Source organism: Macaca thibetana, chromosome 12 (genome assembly GCF_024542745.1).
Source record: "Macaca thibetana thibetana isolate TM-01 chromosome 12, ASM2454274v1, whole genome shotgun sequence".
NCBI lineage: Eukaryota > Metazoa > Chordata > Mammalia > Primates > Cercopithecidae > Macaca > Macaca thibetana.
The window spans coordinates 107,801,768-107,818,386 of NC_065589.1; the positions used below are offsets into that span (position 1 = coordinate 107,801,768).

At 37.7% G+C, this 16,619-nt stretch overlaps 1 protein-coding gene across 17 annotated transcripts in view; it reads right to left on the bottom strand.

Annotated features, from left to right (window-relative positions):
* R3HDM1 (R3H domain containing 1) overlaps positions 1-16,619 on the bottom strand; it is a 197,544-nt gene that overhangs the window by 143,661 nt on the left and 37,264 nt on the right. The gene's annotated exons all lie outside the window — the stretch shown is intronic.

The window sequence follows — 16,619 nt, forward strand, 5'->3', positions numbered from 1 at the left end:
TCATACCAACAGATGGAGATAGCAGTAGAGCTGCAATCTGAGGACAATTCTGCCTCGTGTCAGATGCTTGTTGGCTATATTAGCTCAAGTGGTGGACTTACAAGAAAAGGAATCAACCAAAATCGAATTTAAAAAACCAGGTTTAATAATTATAAGGCAAACAAATAAGATAAAGAAAACAGAATACTAATTGTATCTATTGGGCAACACACTGAACCAGATGAGTATGTTTTCCGGATTCTAGCTATTGTTTTCAGTGATAGCTGGTACAGCATGCGCCTCTGTTTCCCATTTTGTTAAACAAAGATCATACTTTCCAAAAGCATATAGGGATGTTGTAAGGATCCATCAGACAATGCTCATATATTACCTGCACTACGTGAAGAAAGATCTATACACCACTAACCAGAAATCCCACTTTTCCATGTCACTAAAATGTTAAGTCATGTAGAGTTTATATAACCTTACGGATTAATAAACCAGCAGTGCTCTTTATACCAATTTGACAAACACTGAAAGATACCAGCTTTATAGTATAATGTGAAAAAATATTAACACCTTTTCAAAAATGCTCAGCCCTAGAAGTAGACTGTTGAAAATACATGAAAATCCACAAAATCTTCCCAAATCTTCAAACAACAAAGGTGATGAGGCAGCTAACAACGCTGAGACTTATCTGAGAGGCTTCCCACTGATTTACGTAAAATTTCTCCAGTGTACAATCTTTTACTGCACCCTGCACTTTCTGGTAAAAATCAAGTGCCAGCCTAGGTACCCAAAAAACAAATATCCAAGCCCCTGACCTTTCCATGACGAGTTTCCGCTTTTGCCAAAGGGTATAAATAATTCTTTTCTCAGATAAAATCTTTGTTACTTATGAGAAACATATTTCAAGGCAGCTTTTCTTAAAAACTGTAATAGAAACTCTTGTTATGAAACAGATGGACAAGCTAAAATGCAGAATAATGAAACAACCCACTTACATTGTAGCAAAAACAAATGAACATTTTCTACTACATTTCAAAAGATTCTCTTTCCAAGCTTTGGAAATTGTTAGGCAGGCCTTATAAACTCAAGTAATTGTGAATTAGTAAAAAGTCATAATTAAAAGTATCTTAAAATACAGTTTATTGCTGTCAAGTAGAGGTTTTCCTCTAATTATGAACGGAAGCAACTTAGCTGTTAATAGTGAGATTTTAGTGACAAAAAACTGTTAATTTAGGAATAATCTACAACTTGTTAATAAGACAGAATCTTATCTTTAATATTCTTTTTGGATGCTACACCAGTAATTGTATGAGTTGGCTTTGTCTCTACCTTACAAATGTTAAAACACAAATAGTGAAACAGGTTTAGGTTTGTAATGATGTTGTGGAACTGTGCTTAAACATGCTACCATGGTCAGGTAATGATAACTTTCAAATAAACCCTCAATAACAGAAATTTGAGTTAATATTCATTTATTTTTTTAGACAGAATCTCGTTCTGTCACCCAGGCTGGAGAGCAGGGGCTCAATCTCAGCTCACTGCAACCTCTGCCTCCCAGGTTCAAGTGATCCTCCTGCTTCAGCCTCCCAAGTAGCTGGGATTACAGGCACCCGCCACCACAACTGGCTAATATTTGTATTTTTACTAGAGATGGTGTTTCACCATGTTGGCCAGGCTGGTCTTGAACTCCTGACCTCAAGTGATCCACCTGCTTTGGCCTCCCAAAGTGCTGGGATTACAGGTGTGAGCCACCACGCCCAGCTGAAATCTAAGTTAATAAAATTTAACTTTTTGCTTGCACCTTAAATTTTGTGCTATCCATTTTGGAAAGTCCAGCAACAACTTCTGCAAAAACAGAAGTACACTGACTCTACAGGGTTTACCTGTAGTTATAAGGCAAAAAGATAATTCCCATCTGAATGATAGGAACTGGGGCAACTATGGGACTAATATCAGAAATTTTATTATCTAAATCTAATTACTGACATGGCTGATAAACTTTCTTCTTAATTTTTCTGGTGCCTTAGCTCTTGTGGAACTTTAAGATCTCAACCTTTACAGGTAAAGACAACATTTGAACCTAATTCTCTCACATACTTCCTAATACATTCTAAACAAAAACAGCAAATGATTACTATAGCCAAGGGCCATCTTACGGTAACAATTTTTTAAAGAAATTTTAACACATCTTTTGAAGGAGAAACTCAATTATTTTGCAACCACTAATGTAATCACTAATTCTGGCAAGGATCATAAATATATGACAAAATCTGTTAGATGAGAGATGGTCACTGAACAAGATATTCTTTGGTTACTGATAACTTTTAATTTCAAAGGTATGTTCATTACCAGCAGACTCTACCTTAATCAAGTGATCAAATTTAACATCACCAATAATCAGGCAGGCTAACCTTTTACGCCTCCTGATATAATGCAACAGGGAAAAAAATCACCTATGCTGTATCTCCAAAAATATTTAATCTGAATCTAATCATGAAACAATCAGATAAATTCAAACTGTGAACCTACAAGACAGCTAGCTTTAATGCTGAAAAAAATCAGTATTATGGGAAAAAAACCGGGAAAATTACAGAAGACTAGAGAGACCTGTAAACAAAATGTAAAGTGTTATATTTGATTAGATTCGGGAATCTGAGGAGCAACTGAAGTAGTATATACACGGTTGGTATATTAAATGATTACATTTTATAAATGTTAAATTTCTTGGGTGTGATAAAAATACATTAGCCAGAGAAACAGACACACATAGAGAGAGAAAGCAAATGTGCCAAAATGTTAAGAAGTGGTGAAGACAGAAGGCTATATCTGTGTGTCTATTTTATAACTTTAAACTTTTCTGTGAAACCCTTTCCAGTAGGCCTTTCATTTTCTTTTTGAAGTAAAGATCTATATTTACTGCAGCATTTTTTATTAAGAATTTAAAACATTTTAAAAACTGGTTAGGATTTTTTTTTTTTTACAATGCTATGGGGGCAGAAGGAGACCATTATATAGCAATAAACCTCTATTAGCAAATATACAACATTCTCCTATTAACTATATACAGTACTGTAATTTGAAGTAAAAATACCTCACTTTGAAATATAAAAATAGAATGCAGAGGATGTTATCCTCCTAAAGGAGGGCTCTTTTCCACTACTCCATACCACACTGTGTGGGTTTCTGGCCCTCCCAGCTTCCCGCGTTCCCTGCACCCTGTACTGAGTAAGTTGATCTCCCCAAGTGGTATGCTGTAGCAGAGTCACTGCCAACAGCCCAGGGACACAAAAAGACCAAGGCATTTCAACTCTGGAAGCTTCCTCATTCCCTTAAGATTCTGCTTTTACTGAACATAAAATTGTAATAACCTAAAAGGAGGTAAGAAATTCACTTCCTATGATTTTTAATTTTCATTAAAATTAAAACCATTAACTAATTTGTATTTATTTATTTATTTGAGACAGTCTTGCTCTGTTGCCCAGGCTGGAGTGCAATGGCACAATATCGGCTCACTGCAACCTCCGCCTCCCAGGTTCAGGCAATTCTCCTGGCTCAGCCTCCCTAGTAGCTGGGATTACAGGTGTGCGCCACCACGCCCGGCTAATTTTTTGTATTTTTAGTAGAAACAGGGCTTCACCATGTTAGCCAGGCTGGTCTCGAATTCGTGATCTCAGGTGATCCGCCCACCTGGGCCTCCCAAACTGCTGGGATTACAGGTGTGAGCCACCGCGCCTAGCAAGATGGAAGGATTTTTAAAAGGAGGGAATAAATCAAGAGGTACGGATATACAGTTACAAAGCACTCATCCATTATCTCATTTAGTCCTTAAAATTCTGAGGAAAAAATCAATTCACCAAGATAATTTGATGTCAAGGCTTAGAGTCAACATAATTCTTAAGAATCTTAAGTTGAGGATAATGATGCAAAGTAATTAAGAATATAAACTGAGAGATTTTACAATAATTTAGATGTAAGGTACCATGAGTTAAGGTCAGAGTGTTAACTGGGAAAGAACAATGAAGACAGTGGAGAGACACTTCAAAGCAAAATTTAGAAGGCTAATAAAAATTCAAAAACTTGAAAACCTAGATAAATTAAAGAATGTTGATGCCACTAGAAGTAGGAAATTTGGCATGGTCAACTGGAATAGGGGCAAAAATACTAACTTCTACTCTCGTTCACCACTGACCAAAAGCAAACAAACAAACATTAAGCAGATAAACAACCCTAAATCATCCTCTTCAACTTAACATGTCATAGAGAGGAGATACTACTTACTACTAAGTGGTGAGGAAAGATTGTGGTATTACTCAGATAGTCAGGTGAAGTCAATCAACAGTCCACAACCAATGGTGCAATGAGGTATCCAAAGTTCCAGCGTCAAAGACTACACAGATAATTATAGAAGTAAGGCACCAAGACCGTTGAGGGTAAAGTGAAATGTTCCACAGGTGGGAAATGGAATTGAATTATGAGTATAAGGAAGGACTCATGAGAGTTCCCCTACTGTGGATCTACAGGCAAACAGGACAGACAATGCTCTCAAGGATCTTATACCCCACTTTCTACATACAGTATCTCTGGGCTCCACCCTCACTAATACTGTAATATAGGTAACCATTATTAGTTCCTGCTTAGATTTACCCAAGAGACTTCTTACTGGTCTGCAGCCTTTAAAATGGTTCTGCTTCCCTCTAATTTATTCTTTATACCATAGATGGTCTAATATAAGATATAAACATTATAAAAGAGTAGTAAGTGCCAGGACAGGGGAACTAAAGGATGCCATGGAAGTATCTGAGGGGGACACTGAAAGCCAGTCTTTGAAGGTCAAATAATGTTTTGTGGATGAACTAACATTTAAGCTATCATTTGAAAGAATTAGCCAGGGAAAGAAGACAAAGAATTAGAGGAAGAAAGAACAATACGAACAAGACCCAAAAAGCATTAGGAAGAGTGGATTTGAAAGTAGCTCAGCAAGGCAACAGCTTCAAGTTCAAGGAATGAGTGAATTTCAGAGTAGCTCAGCAAGGCAAGAGCTTCAAGTTCAAGGAAAGCTAAGAGTTTATTGTTGTTTTAAAACAATAAAGCTGAAGATGTAAGTAGGAGCAGACAGGCAAGGCCTTGTGAGTGAAGTTTAAGAGCTAGGACTTTTCCTGAGACTCATTAGGGAGATAATGAAGACAATTAGGGGAGTGACATGTACAGATTTTTCACTTAAAGGGTGACAGCTGATGCCAATCAAATGGATGAGTCCTCTAAGGGAGAGTATATTAAGAGAACAAGCAAAGAAATCAATGGTTGACTCCAGGGGAATAAGAAAAATTCTATTTAGAGCAAGCCCCAATAATACTGCAACAAAAATATCAATAATAAATACAAGTATCTCTTGTGACTCTATTCAATCTTAGTTCAAATAGGGAGAGCTCTGATAGCAAAGCTGACTGTGTCATGAAAATTTTTCTGGCTTCTGAGCTCAGATAACAAGAGTTTAGGTAACAACATACCTGGTACCTCAAGCCTTTATCACTCATTCATTCATTTATTTAGAGACAGGGTCTCCCTCTTGCTCAAGCTGGAGTGCCGTGGTGTGATCTCAGCTCACTGCAACCTCCACCTCCTGGGCTCAAGCCATCCTCCCACGTAAACCTCCCGAGTAGCTAGGACTAAAGGGTGCATGCCACCATGCCCGACTAATTTTTGTAGAGATGGGTTTTTGCTATATTGCCCAGGCTGGTCTGGGCTCAAGTGATCCGCCTGTCTCGGCCTCTCAAAGTGCTGGGATTACAACAGTGCTGCGCGAGCCACTATGCCTGGCCCCTATTTTTAAAGATGTTTTATTGGAAATAATTTTAGAATTGGAGAAAAGTTGCAAAAATAGCACAGACATCCTGTATATACCTCATCCAACTTCCCCTTCTAACATGTTACATAATTATAGTACAATTACTGATATCAGAAAATTATAACACTATTAACTAATACTACAGACCTTATTTAGATTCCTTAAGCAAATGTCACCAGTTTCATGATTAGATTAGGCATTTTTGGCAGGGACACCACGGAAGTGAAATTGTGCCCTTTCAGTACATTAGGGAACACATGACATTGGCGTGTCTCAGATTACTAGTGATTTCTACTTTACCTGGTTAAGGGGGTATCTGCCATTTCCCCCCACCTGCTGCCCCATAGTTACCATTTTTCTCTTTGTAATTCACAACTTGTGGGGAGATATTTTGTGACCTTGAAAATATCCTGCTTTTCATCACAAATTCTCCCATTGAGTATCCACCGATAGTTCTTGCATGCAATATTTATTACAGTGTTGTCTGCCTAATGATGGTTTTTATTTCTCTCTTTTCAGCTATGCTAACTGGAATTCCATGTAAGAAAGAGCTGTCCTTCCTATCCCTCCCATCTATCTTATCTACCTAAATGCCTGTACATGTGTTTTATTTTGTGGGTTATAATCTAATATTATCATTATTTTGTTTCTCAAATTATCCCAGTTTGGGCCATTGGGAGTTCCACCAGATTGGCTCCTGTTGTCCTTTCAACATGCTTTCATCGTTTTTTGAATTACTTTCTGGCACCACATGATGTTTCAGGCACATCTTGTATTATTCTTGCCCCCAGACTCAACCATTTTTCCAAGGACCCATGGTTCCCTTTACTGGAGAATGGCATTTAAAGAAGATCTGAACACTAATGTGCTTACTAGGGTATCATTCCTCTGGCTCTCTCAGGACAGAGCTCGGGAATATGTGTATGTACAGTATACACATATTCACACATCTGTATTATGTATTTTTGTATTCATACATCATACGTATATTAAAAACCATGACTTCATATGGATACCTCAAACTCCAGTCAATGAACATAGCGTTTATTCTAGCCTACTCCTATCTTAATCTGTAACTTCTTTAGACAACAATGAGAAGTCTGACTTTCATTATCTACAATATATTCACTTATTTTTAAAACTTTACACAAAAGGCAATTTCATAATTCCTAAGTGATACCTCTGTGAGAAACACATTTACTACTTACAATATTTGTTTTTTGTCTTGTGTTTAGCTTTAGAATACCTATCAAAATACAGTTTTCCAAAGTTACTTAGTTCTTTTCTTCCCCACTCAAGTCAGTGTTATTCATTGACTTCATAATCAAGTTAATATTGTTCATCTGTTAGTGCTTGCATTACATTTTGGGCTCCTTTCTCCATACCTGCCAATATCCAAGTTGATTTCTGTTATTTCTGAAGACTATGTAAAAAATTACCAGGGTTCTGAGAGTCAAAGTCATATAAAAAATTACAGTCAGAGAAGTGCTGCTCCCTATCCCTACTATCTTATTCCCATTACTCCCAATCTTTCTATACCATTCTCATGCATTCCCTGTAAGAAACTAGTTTCACTAGTTTCTAGTTTATCATTTTGGTATTTCTTTTGCACAATAAGTTGACATCTGTGCCTGTATTTCCCTGCTTCATAAAGAGTAGCATATTATAGATACTCTTCATACTTTATTCCCTTAATTGCACTGCAAGTTCAGAGATTTTCCTCATTCTTTCTTACAGTGACACAGTACTACTCCATTGTGCGGCTGTACCATCATTTATTCAATCATTCTCCTGAATGGGTATTTAGGCTACTTGCAATATTTCGTAATTACAAACACTCCTAAAATGGATACACTTCTTTAGAGAAGATACCTAGAATTGGGATTGTTGGGTCAAAAGATAACTGCATATGTCAATTTATTAGGCACTGCTCTCCAGAAAAAGGGCTATGCCAGTGTGCACTTTTACCAGCAGTATAGGAAAGTGCCTCGCAACAAAATTAGCTGACATTCTTTTTAGTTTTCACTAATCTGACAGACGAGGAATGGTGTCTCAGTGCTGTTTTACTTTTTTTTTTTTTTTGAGATGAAGTTTCGCTCTTGTTGCCCAGGCTGGAGTACAATGGCGCAATCTCAGCTCGCCATAACTTCTGCCTCCCGAGTTCAAGCGATTCTCCTGCCTCAGCCTCCTAAGTAGATGGGATTACAGGCACCTGCCACAACGACTGGCTAATTTTTGTATTTTTAGTAGAGATGAGGTTTCTCCATGTTGGTCAGGCTGGTCTCGAACTCTCGACCTCGGGTGATTCACCCACCTTGGCCTCTCCAAGTGTTGGGATTACAGGTGTGAGCTTATTTCTCCGTATGAACTTAAAACTTTTTATGTGCTTAAGGCCCAGTTTTCATTGTTTGTGAGTTGTCCATCTATGTATTTTCCCCATTTTTTCTATCAGGTCTTTGGTCCTTTGTTGCTCAGGGTTTTTTTTTTTTTTTTTTTATTTTTTTGGTTATTTAATTATTAAGAGTTCTTTATATATCAGGGATATGGCTTTTCAGCCTTTTGGCTAAAATCAAGTGTAGTATATTACTGCTATAAGCCTTTTGGCTAAGGTATATGTAGAAAAAATTTTCGAGTGTGTCAGTTTGGTTTTTTGACTTTTTTTTCATGTTGGTTTTTGCCATGTAAAATTTTCTTATTTTTATGTAGATGTGTTTGTCAATCTTTGGTTGTCTCTGCATTTTGAATCATAGCCCAAAAGCCTTTTTCATTCACAAAGGTTAAAGAAGAAAACATGGGTTTTCTTATATGGTCTTTTTTTCTCTCTCTTTAAACATTTAGATCCTTAACCTGTTTTTTTTTTTTTTTTTTTTGGTAACAGCTAATTATTGGATATAATTTATATAGCATACATTCATCCATTTAATTTCATTCGGTGTCTTGTTCAGTGGCTTTTAGCATATTCATACAGTTGTGTAGCCATCACTATAAATTTAAGAACATTTTCATTATTCCAATGAGAAACTACTATACCTTTTATCAGTCACCCCTCTTTAAACCAAACTCCCTTAGCCCCCAGCAACCACTAATCTACTTTCTCACTTTACAGATTTGCCCTTCATTGACATTTCATATAAATGAAATGGTACCCAGATATGTGAATGTCCCAGATAATAAATGATACCACTGAATAAATAGTACTGAGATATTTAGAAAGAAATAACATTAGATACATCTTGTGTATTATACATCTTGTGCCATGTATAAGAATAAACACAACATATACACAAGTGTTCATAGCATTATTCATAACAGCCAAAAAATTCAAACTCATATGTGTATTAACTGATAATTGGATAAGCAGAGTGTGCTGTGGTATGTCCATACAATGAAACATAATTCAGCAATAAAAAGAAAAGCTGTGATACATGCTACAATGTGGGTGAAACTTGAAAACATTATACTAAGTGAAATAAAGCAGTCACAAAAGACCACAGATTGCAGGAGAACTGGTTGAACCTGGGAGGTCAAGGTTGCAGTGAGCCAAGATCACGCCATTGCACTCCAGTCAAAACCAAAAAAGTTTGGGTCGAGATATTTCGAATTTTTTTGCATTTAGGAATTTCTTCATTATTTTCATTGCGGCCTTAATCCAAAATCTGAAATGCTTCAATAAGCATTTACTTTGTGCATCATATGACTGCTTAAAAAGTTTTGAATTTTGGAGCCTTTCAGATTAGGAATACTCAACCCGTATTATATAATCTGCAGAGATGGTCTTTCTTCTTTACCCATTCTTATGCCTCTAATCAATGTATCTAACTATATTGGTTAATACCTCCATTATAATGTTGAACAGCATTAAGATAGTGCACATTTGCCTTGTTTCTGTATATTGTGGAAATACTTCCAGTATTTCCCATTATATATAAGACTGCTGGCTTTAGGACTAAGATATATAAATTTCATCATTTCAAAAATGTATCCCACAATCCCTATTTGAGAGAGAGAGAGAGAGAGAGAGAGAACGAGCACAAAATGGGTGGATCTTGTTGAAGGCTCCTTCAGCACCTATGGAAATAATGAGTTTTCCTCACAAATCTATCAATAGGGAGTATGCTAATGAGTATCCTAGTATTAAGCCAGTCCTGCATCCCTGAAATAAATCTCACATGGTCATGGTATATCACTTCATAATGATAATATTTAATTCAGTATTTCTACATCAATATTCTTATGCGATGCTGATTTATAGCTTTCTTCAATGCTGTTCTTACCAGGTTTAAGTATCAATAGTATATTTGTTTCACAGAAATTCAGAAGCTTTCCAGCATTTCCAGTGCTCAGGAACAATTTATGCAACAGTGGGACTATCTGGTCTCTGAAGGTCTGATAGAATTGCTTGGTGAAACCATTCAGGTCTAATGCTTTTTGGTGGGATAGTTTAGTAGTATTCTTTCTTTTATGGAAATTAGTCTGTCCAACTTCTTTAACTCCATGTTGGTAATCTGCATTTCCCTAGAAAATTACTCATTTCATCTAGGTTTCCAAATAACTGCAGTGAGGTCTGCTAAGTAGTCTCTTGTGATTTTAAAATTTTAAAAAAATTTTTAGTGGTTATTTACCACTTTCTTATCTTATTTTGCATATCTATGTTTTACTCCTTTCCTTTACATGATTAAGTTAACTAACCGTTTGTCTATTTTCATAATTTAAAACTTTCAGAATACAGATTTATTAGGTCTTGTTTTTCTATTCCCTACCTCATTAATTTCTGCTTTTATCTTTATTATTTCCTTCTAGGATGCTGTTTAGGTTTACTTTGTTTTCCTAAATTTTGTTTTGAGCTCAAAATTTAATTCATTTATGTTCATTTTTTCAGATAAATGTGTTTACTGCTATAAATTTCTTTATTAAAGCACCATATTACTGGGATGTTTTACAAGATTCCTATTTTAATAGTGCCCTCTTCTGTCAGCATAGCAAAGTCCTGCCAATTATTTGTTTTGTTGTGAGGGGAACAGTTGGCTATGAATTCTGTAACTTAACTTTGTGGTTCTCTTTGTTTTGCTGCATTCTGAATCTCCTCCTTTGCTTTATTACCTTTTCACCACTCAACTGCCAAAGGGTGCTTCTCCTCTACTTATGTACCTTCTTTTTCTCCCCTAGAAGCTATGCACTTTGAAGACTGCCTCTTCAGATTGTATGTATTTTTCTTTTGATTTTTTAGGCAGAGTCTTGCTCTGTCACCCAGGCTAGAGTGCAGTGGCGTGATCTCGGCTCACTGCAAACTCTGCCTCCCAGGTTCAAGCAATTCTCCTGCCTCAGCCTCCCGAGTAGCTAGGATTACAGGCGCCCGCCACTGCGCCCAGCTAAGTTTTGTATTTTTCAGTAGAGACGGGGTTTCACCATCTTGGCCAGGCTGGTCTTGAACTCCTGACCTCACGATTCACCTGCCTCGGCTTCCCAAGATTATGTATTTTTAAGTCCCTCTGCTGTAATCCCTACTCTTACTCTATTTGGATACCTTAAAAAAAAAAAAAAGAATTTTCAGACTTAGGGTAGACTTTTTCTGGCTGAACATTTAGATAACGTTAAGATTCCCTCTCCATTTTGTCTCCATTTTTCTTTGCCTATGCTTGCCACAAAGTCTTGTGGCAGGCAGGAGATGAACGGGAGTATGAGAGATCACATGCCAGGATCTGCTGAGTGCTCTCTTTTTAGTTACAGTAATACTGAATTCTTAGACTCTCTTCAAGTTATGCTGTCTTCAAATTCTGTATAGATTTTTTTCCTTCCTATTCTATATTTATTTGAAGGAAAATTGGGAGGCAGTAGATCCATGACCACTACTGTCTTTAGTTATTTGGAAGTCCTCCTTGAAAATTTTCTTTTGGTAACAGCTTATCGACATACAAACGACATGTCATATAACTGCCCATTTAAAGTGTATAATTCCATACTTTTTAGTATACTCATAGTTATGTAACAATCACAATCAATTTTAGAATATTTTCATCATCCCATAGAGCAACTGCCCTCTTTAGCTATTGCCTCCTGATTCCTCCATTCCCCATCCAGACCGAGACAACCACTGATCTACTATCTCTATAGATTTACCTATTCTAGCCATTTTATATAAATGGTAGCATACAATATATGGTCTTTTGTGGCTGACTTCCTTCACTTAGCACAGTGATATCGAGAGTCATCCATGCTGTAGGATTTATCAGCAATTCATTCTTTATCGTGAAAATAATATTCCATTTTATGGATACGCCACATTTTGTTTATCCATTTGTCAGCTGATAACATTTGGCTTGTTTCCATGTATTGATTATTATAAATATGCTGCTATGAACATTCATGTACTATCCAAATTTTTGTGAGAACACGTTTTCATTTCTCTTGGCTATATATCTGGGTTGACTTGTTGGGTAAAATGACAACCCTGTTTCCCCAGCAATTTTGTACAATTTAACATTCCCAACAACAACGTAGGACGGTCCAATTTCTGCACATCCTTACCGATTCTTATGTGTTTTATTTTATTATAGTCATCCTAGTGGGTATGAAGTCATATCTCATTGTGGTTTTGATTTCAATTTTGGTTTTGATTTACATTTTCTTGGTGGCTAAAATGTTGAGTATCTTTCCATGTGCTTATTGGCCTTATGTGTATCTTCTCTGGGAAAATATCTATTCATATCACTTGCCCCTTTTAAATTGGGTTATGTGTCTTTACTACTGAGTCATAAGAGCTTCTCATGTATTCTGTATACAAGTCCTTTTTCATTTTTTAAAATTTTGCAGGCTGGGGCCAGGTGCAGTGGCTCATGCCTGTAATCCCAGCACTTTGGGAGGCCAAGGCGGTGGGTTACTTGAGGTCAGGAGTTTAAGACCAGCCTGGCTAACATGGTGAAACTCTGTCTCTACAAAAAAAAAAAAAAAAAAAAATTAGCCGGGTGTGGTGGTGTGCCTGTAATCCCAGCTACCTGGGAGGCCAAGGCAGGAGAATTGTTTGAACCTGGGAGGTGGAGGTTGCAGTGAGCTGAGACGGCACCACTGCATGCCAGCCTGGATGATGAAGTGAGACTGTGTCTCAAAATAAATACAATAAATTAAAATAAAATTGTGCAGGCCAAGTGTAGTGGCTCACGCCTATAATTCTAGCACTCTGGGAAGCCAAGGTGGGTAGATCGCTTGAGTCCAGGAGTTCGAGACTAGCCTAGGCAGCATGGTAAAACCCCATTTCTACAAAACATACAAAATTAGCTGATATGGTGGAGTGTGCCTGTAGTCCTAGCTCCATTGGGGGCTGAGGTGAAAGGATTGCTTGAGCCCCAGAGGTAGAGGCTGCAGTGAGCTGTGATTGTGCCACTGCACTCTGGCCTGGGCCACAGAGTGAGACCCTGTCTTAAAAAAAATAAATAAAATTAGGCCGGGTTCAGTGGCTCACGTCTGTAATCCTAGCACTCTGGGAGGCTGAGGCAGGTGAACTGCCTGAGCTCAGGAGTTCAAGACCAGCCTGGGCAACATGGCGAAACCCGGTCTCTACTAAAATACAAAAAATTAGCTGGGTGTGGCAGTGTGTGCCTGTAGTCCCAGCTACTCAGGAGGCTGAGGGAGGAGAATTGGTTGAACCAGGGAGGTGGAGGTTGCAGTGAGCTGAGATTGCGCCACTGCACTCCAGCCTGGATGACAGAGCAAGACTCCGTCTCTAATAAATAAATAAATAAATAATAAAAAATAATAAAATAAAATTTTGCTAGTAAATATCCTGTAAATCTTTTATCAGATACATAGTTTGCGAATATTTTCTTCCATCTGTGAAAATATTTCACTTTCTTGATGGCATCCTATAAAATATAAAACTTTTTAATTTGGTGAAATCCAGTTTATCTGAAATTGACATACTTGAAAAACATTTTTCAACAAACATTTTATATTCCTCATTAACTTAAAAAATATGTTGCAACTCCAGGAATTTCTGGCAGTATAGGCATGTTTTAAAAAGCACTGTATAGTTATTTTTGGCCTCAAGAATAGTAAATCAAAAATACTAATAAGTATATTGACTTTTCTGACGGGTCGAAATGCAATTTTTGATCAAGTCATTGCCTAAATGAGTCTTCCTACCATTAGGCTACAACACACATGTTGAAAATACCTTTGTGACACTTTAGGCTAGATGATATTTTTAAAAAGAAAATAGTTTTAAAATCAAGACAATAAAGCTAAATAAAAGAGCAAAGGACCTGAAACAATAAAACTGTACATTTGATGGCATGTAAGAGCAACAAGGACTTCGTCAATACTGGCAAGAAGCTTTATTACACATAATCTCTACAACGAAGTCTGTGAATTACTTAATTTCTATCTTCTTGTGCTCATTTCTACAATTCTGGGAGAACTAATTTTTATCCTAGGCCCTCAGTTGTAAAGGGGAACTGATTATAGCATTAGGTTTAGGATGCATAATGCAATCAATAATTTTTTTTTTCCAAAAAGGTTTTCCTTTCCCTTTGAATATATAAACCAGTTTTCCCTCCTCTTTTTAGCTGCTAAGTTATACAAAATAGTTTCTTGAGAGGCTGATGGTAATTGTGACACAGTCATCTAATCACTAACAGAAATCAAATGAAAGATTTTTTTTTTTTTGCAAGTACATGGGCCACAAAGTAGAAGGCAGTATTTGCTTATGTATTCCTACAGTATACAGACACATCATTACACATGGAAGATAACACTTTAGACAATTCTTTACTACCCTATATGACATTTAACACTGAGATCATTTAACTTGTATAGCAAATAATGAAAGGTCAGAGAATTATTCTAGATGCAGTTGGTGGAACACAAGCTTAAGTGGCAGAAAATAAGAATAATTTAGCTGTTTAAAATTCCTCATCTCAAATACCCTAGTAAATAAAAGATATGTTTATAATCAATAATTAATTCAAAATCATCAGCTGAGGAAATAGATTTTTCTATTTATTGAATGAAAACAACAAATGGATCAAGAGTTAACACTTAAAAAGAGCTTACTGGCCAGGCGTGGTGGCTCACACCTGTAACCCCAGCACTGTGGGAGGCCAAGGCAGGCAGATCACGAGGTCAAGAGATCGAGACCATCCTGGCTAACACGGTGAAACCCAGTCTCTACTAAAAATACAAAAAATTGGTGAGGCATGGTGGCGGATGCCTGTAGTCCCAGCTACTCGGGAGGCTGAGGCAGGAGAATGGCGTGAACCCGGGAGGCGGAGCTTGCAGTGAGCTGAGATTGCGCCACTGCACTCCAGCCTGGGCGACAGAACGAGACTCCCTCTCGATAAATAAATAAATAAATAAGAGCTTACGATATGAAAGGTATGTTCTCAGCATTCCCTGTGAGGCAAGCTGTACTAACATCCTTATCTCTGAGTTGGGAAAACTAAGACACAGATAGGTTAAGTAAATTGTTTAAGGTCACACAACTAGTGAGTGGTAGAGTCTAGTATCTGAAGTGAGCGGTCTGGCTCTATAATCCGTGTGCTTACCTACTTTGATATGCCACCTATTTCTCTGTGATTATGAATTTTTTTTTTTTTGAGATGGACTCTTATTCTGTTGCCCAGACTAGAGTGCAGTGGCATAATCTTGGCTCACTGCAACCTCTGCCTCCCAGGTTCAAGCGATTCTCCTGCCTCAGCCTCCCAAGTAGCTGGGACGACAGGCATGCGCCACCATGCCTGGCTAATTTTTGTATTTTTAGTAGAGATGGGGTTTCACTATGTTGTCCAGGCTGGTCTTGAACTCCTGACCTTGTGATTCACCCGCCTCGGCCTCCCAAAGTGCTGGGATTACAAGCATGAGCTGCCGTGCCCAGCAGTAATTGTGGAATTAAAAAAAAATCTTCTATATTCTTAATAGTTTTAACTGACAAACATCACCATCTACTCTGTTTTATTCCTACAGAGTCGGGCAAATCTAGCCCATGTACTCCAGAGTATTAAACCAGTGAAACTTAAATAGGCTTCAGTAAAAACTGCAGGACTTTGTAAGTGATTGGACTGGAGGAGATAAAGGAGATATGATGCCCAAGTTTCTGGTTTGAGGGACCGGGTATACAGAGTGAGAATTAAGATCAGGATTTCCTGAGATGGGGGTGGGGGAGGAGGAAGTCTTCCCTTCACTGTCCTTTTACACATTCTTTGACTTTTAGGGCAGTGAAATCTCAAGACTGAGTGGTTGGACCGCATCCACTTGAGTCTGTTTCCCTTACTGGCCAAGTGACAACTCATTATCCCTTTCTTCCGAGAGGTCACCAATACGCCCTATGAATAGAATTGTTTTTTAAATGAAAAACTGTTTTTTAAAAAAAATACTGTTAAACTTGTATGAATACTGAACTCCATCTCAAAGGTTAAAAAAACTGTCACTAGGCCAGGCACAGGGGCTCACACCTGTAATTCCAGCACTTTGAGAGGCCAAGGCGGGTAGATCACCTGAGGTCAGGAGTTCAAGACCAGCCTGGCGAACATGGTGAAACCCTGTCTCTACTAAAAATACAAAAAATTAGCTGGCTGTAGTGACAGACGCCTGTAATACCAGCTACTTGGGAGGCCGACGCAGGAGAACCACTTGAACCCGGGCGGCGGAGCTTGCTGTGAGCCAAGATCGCGTCACTGAATTCCAGTCTGGGCGGCAGAGCGAGACTCCATCTCAAAAAAACAAAAACAAAAACAAAAAGACAAGCAAACGAACAAAAAAAACCTGTGGCCAGGTGCACTGGCTCACTCCTGTAATC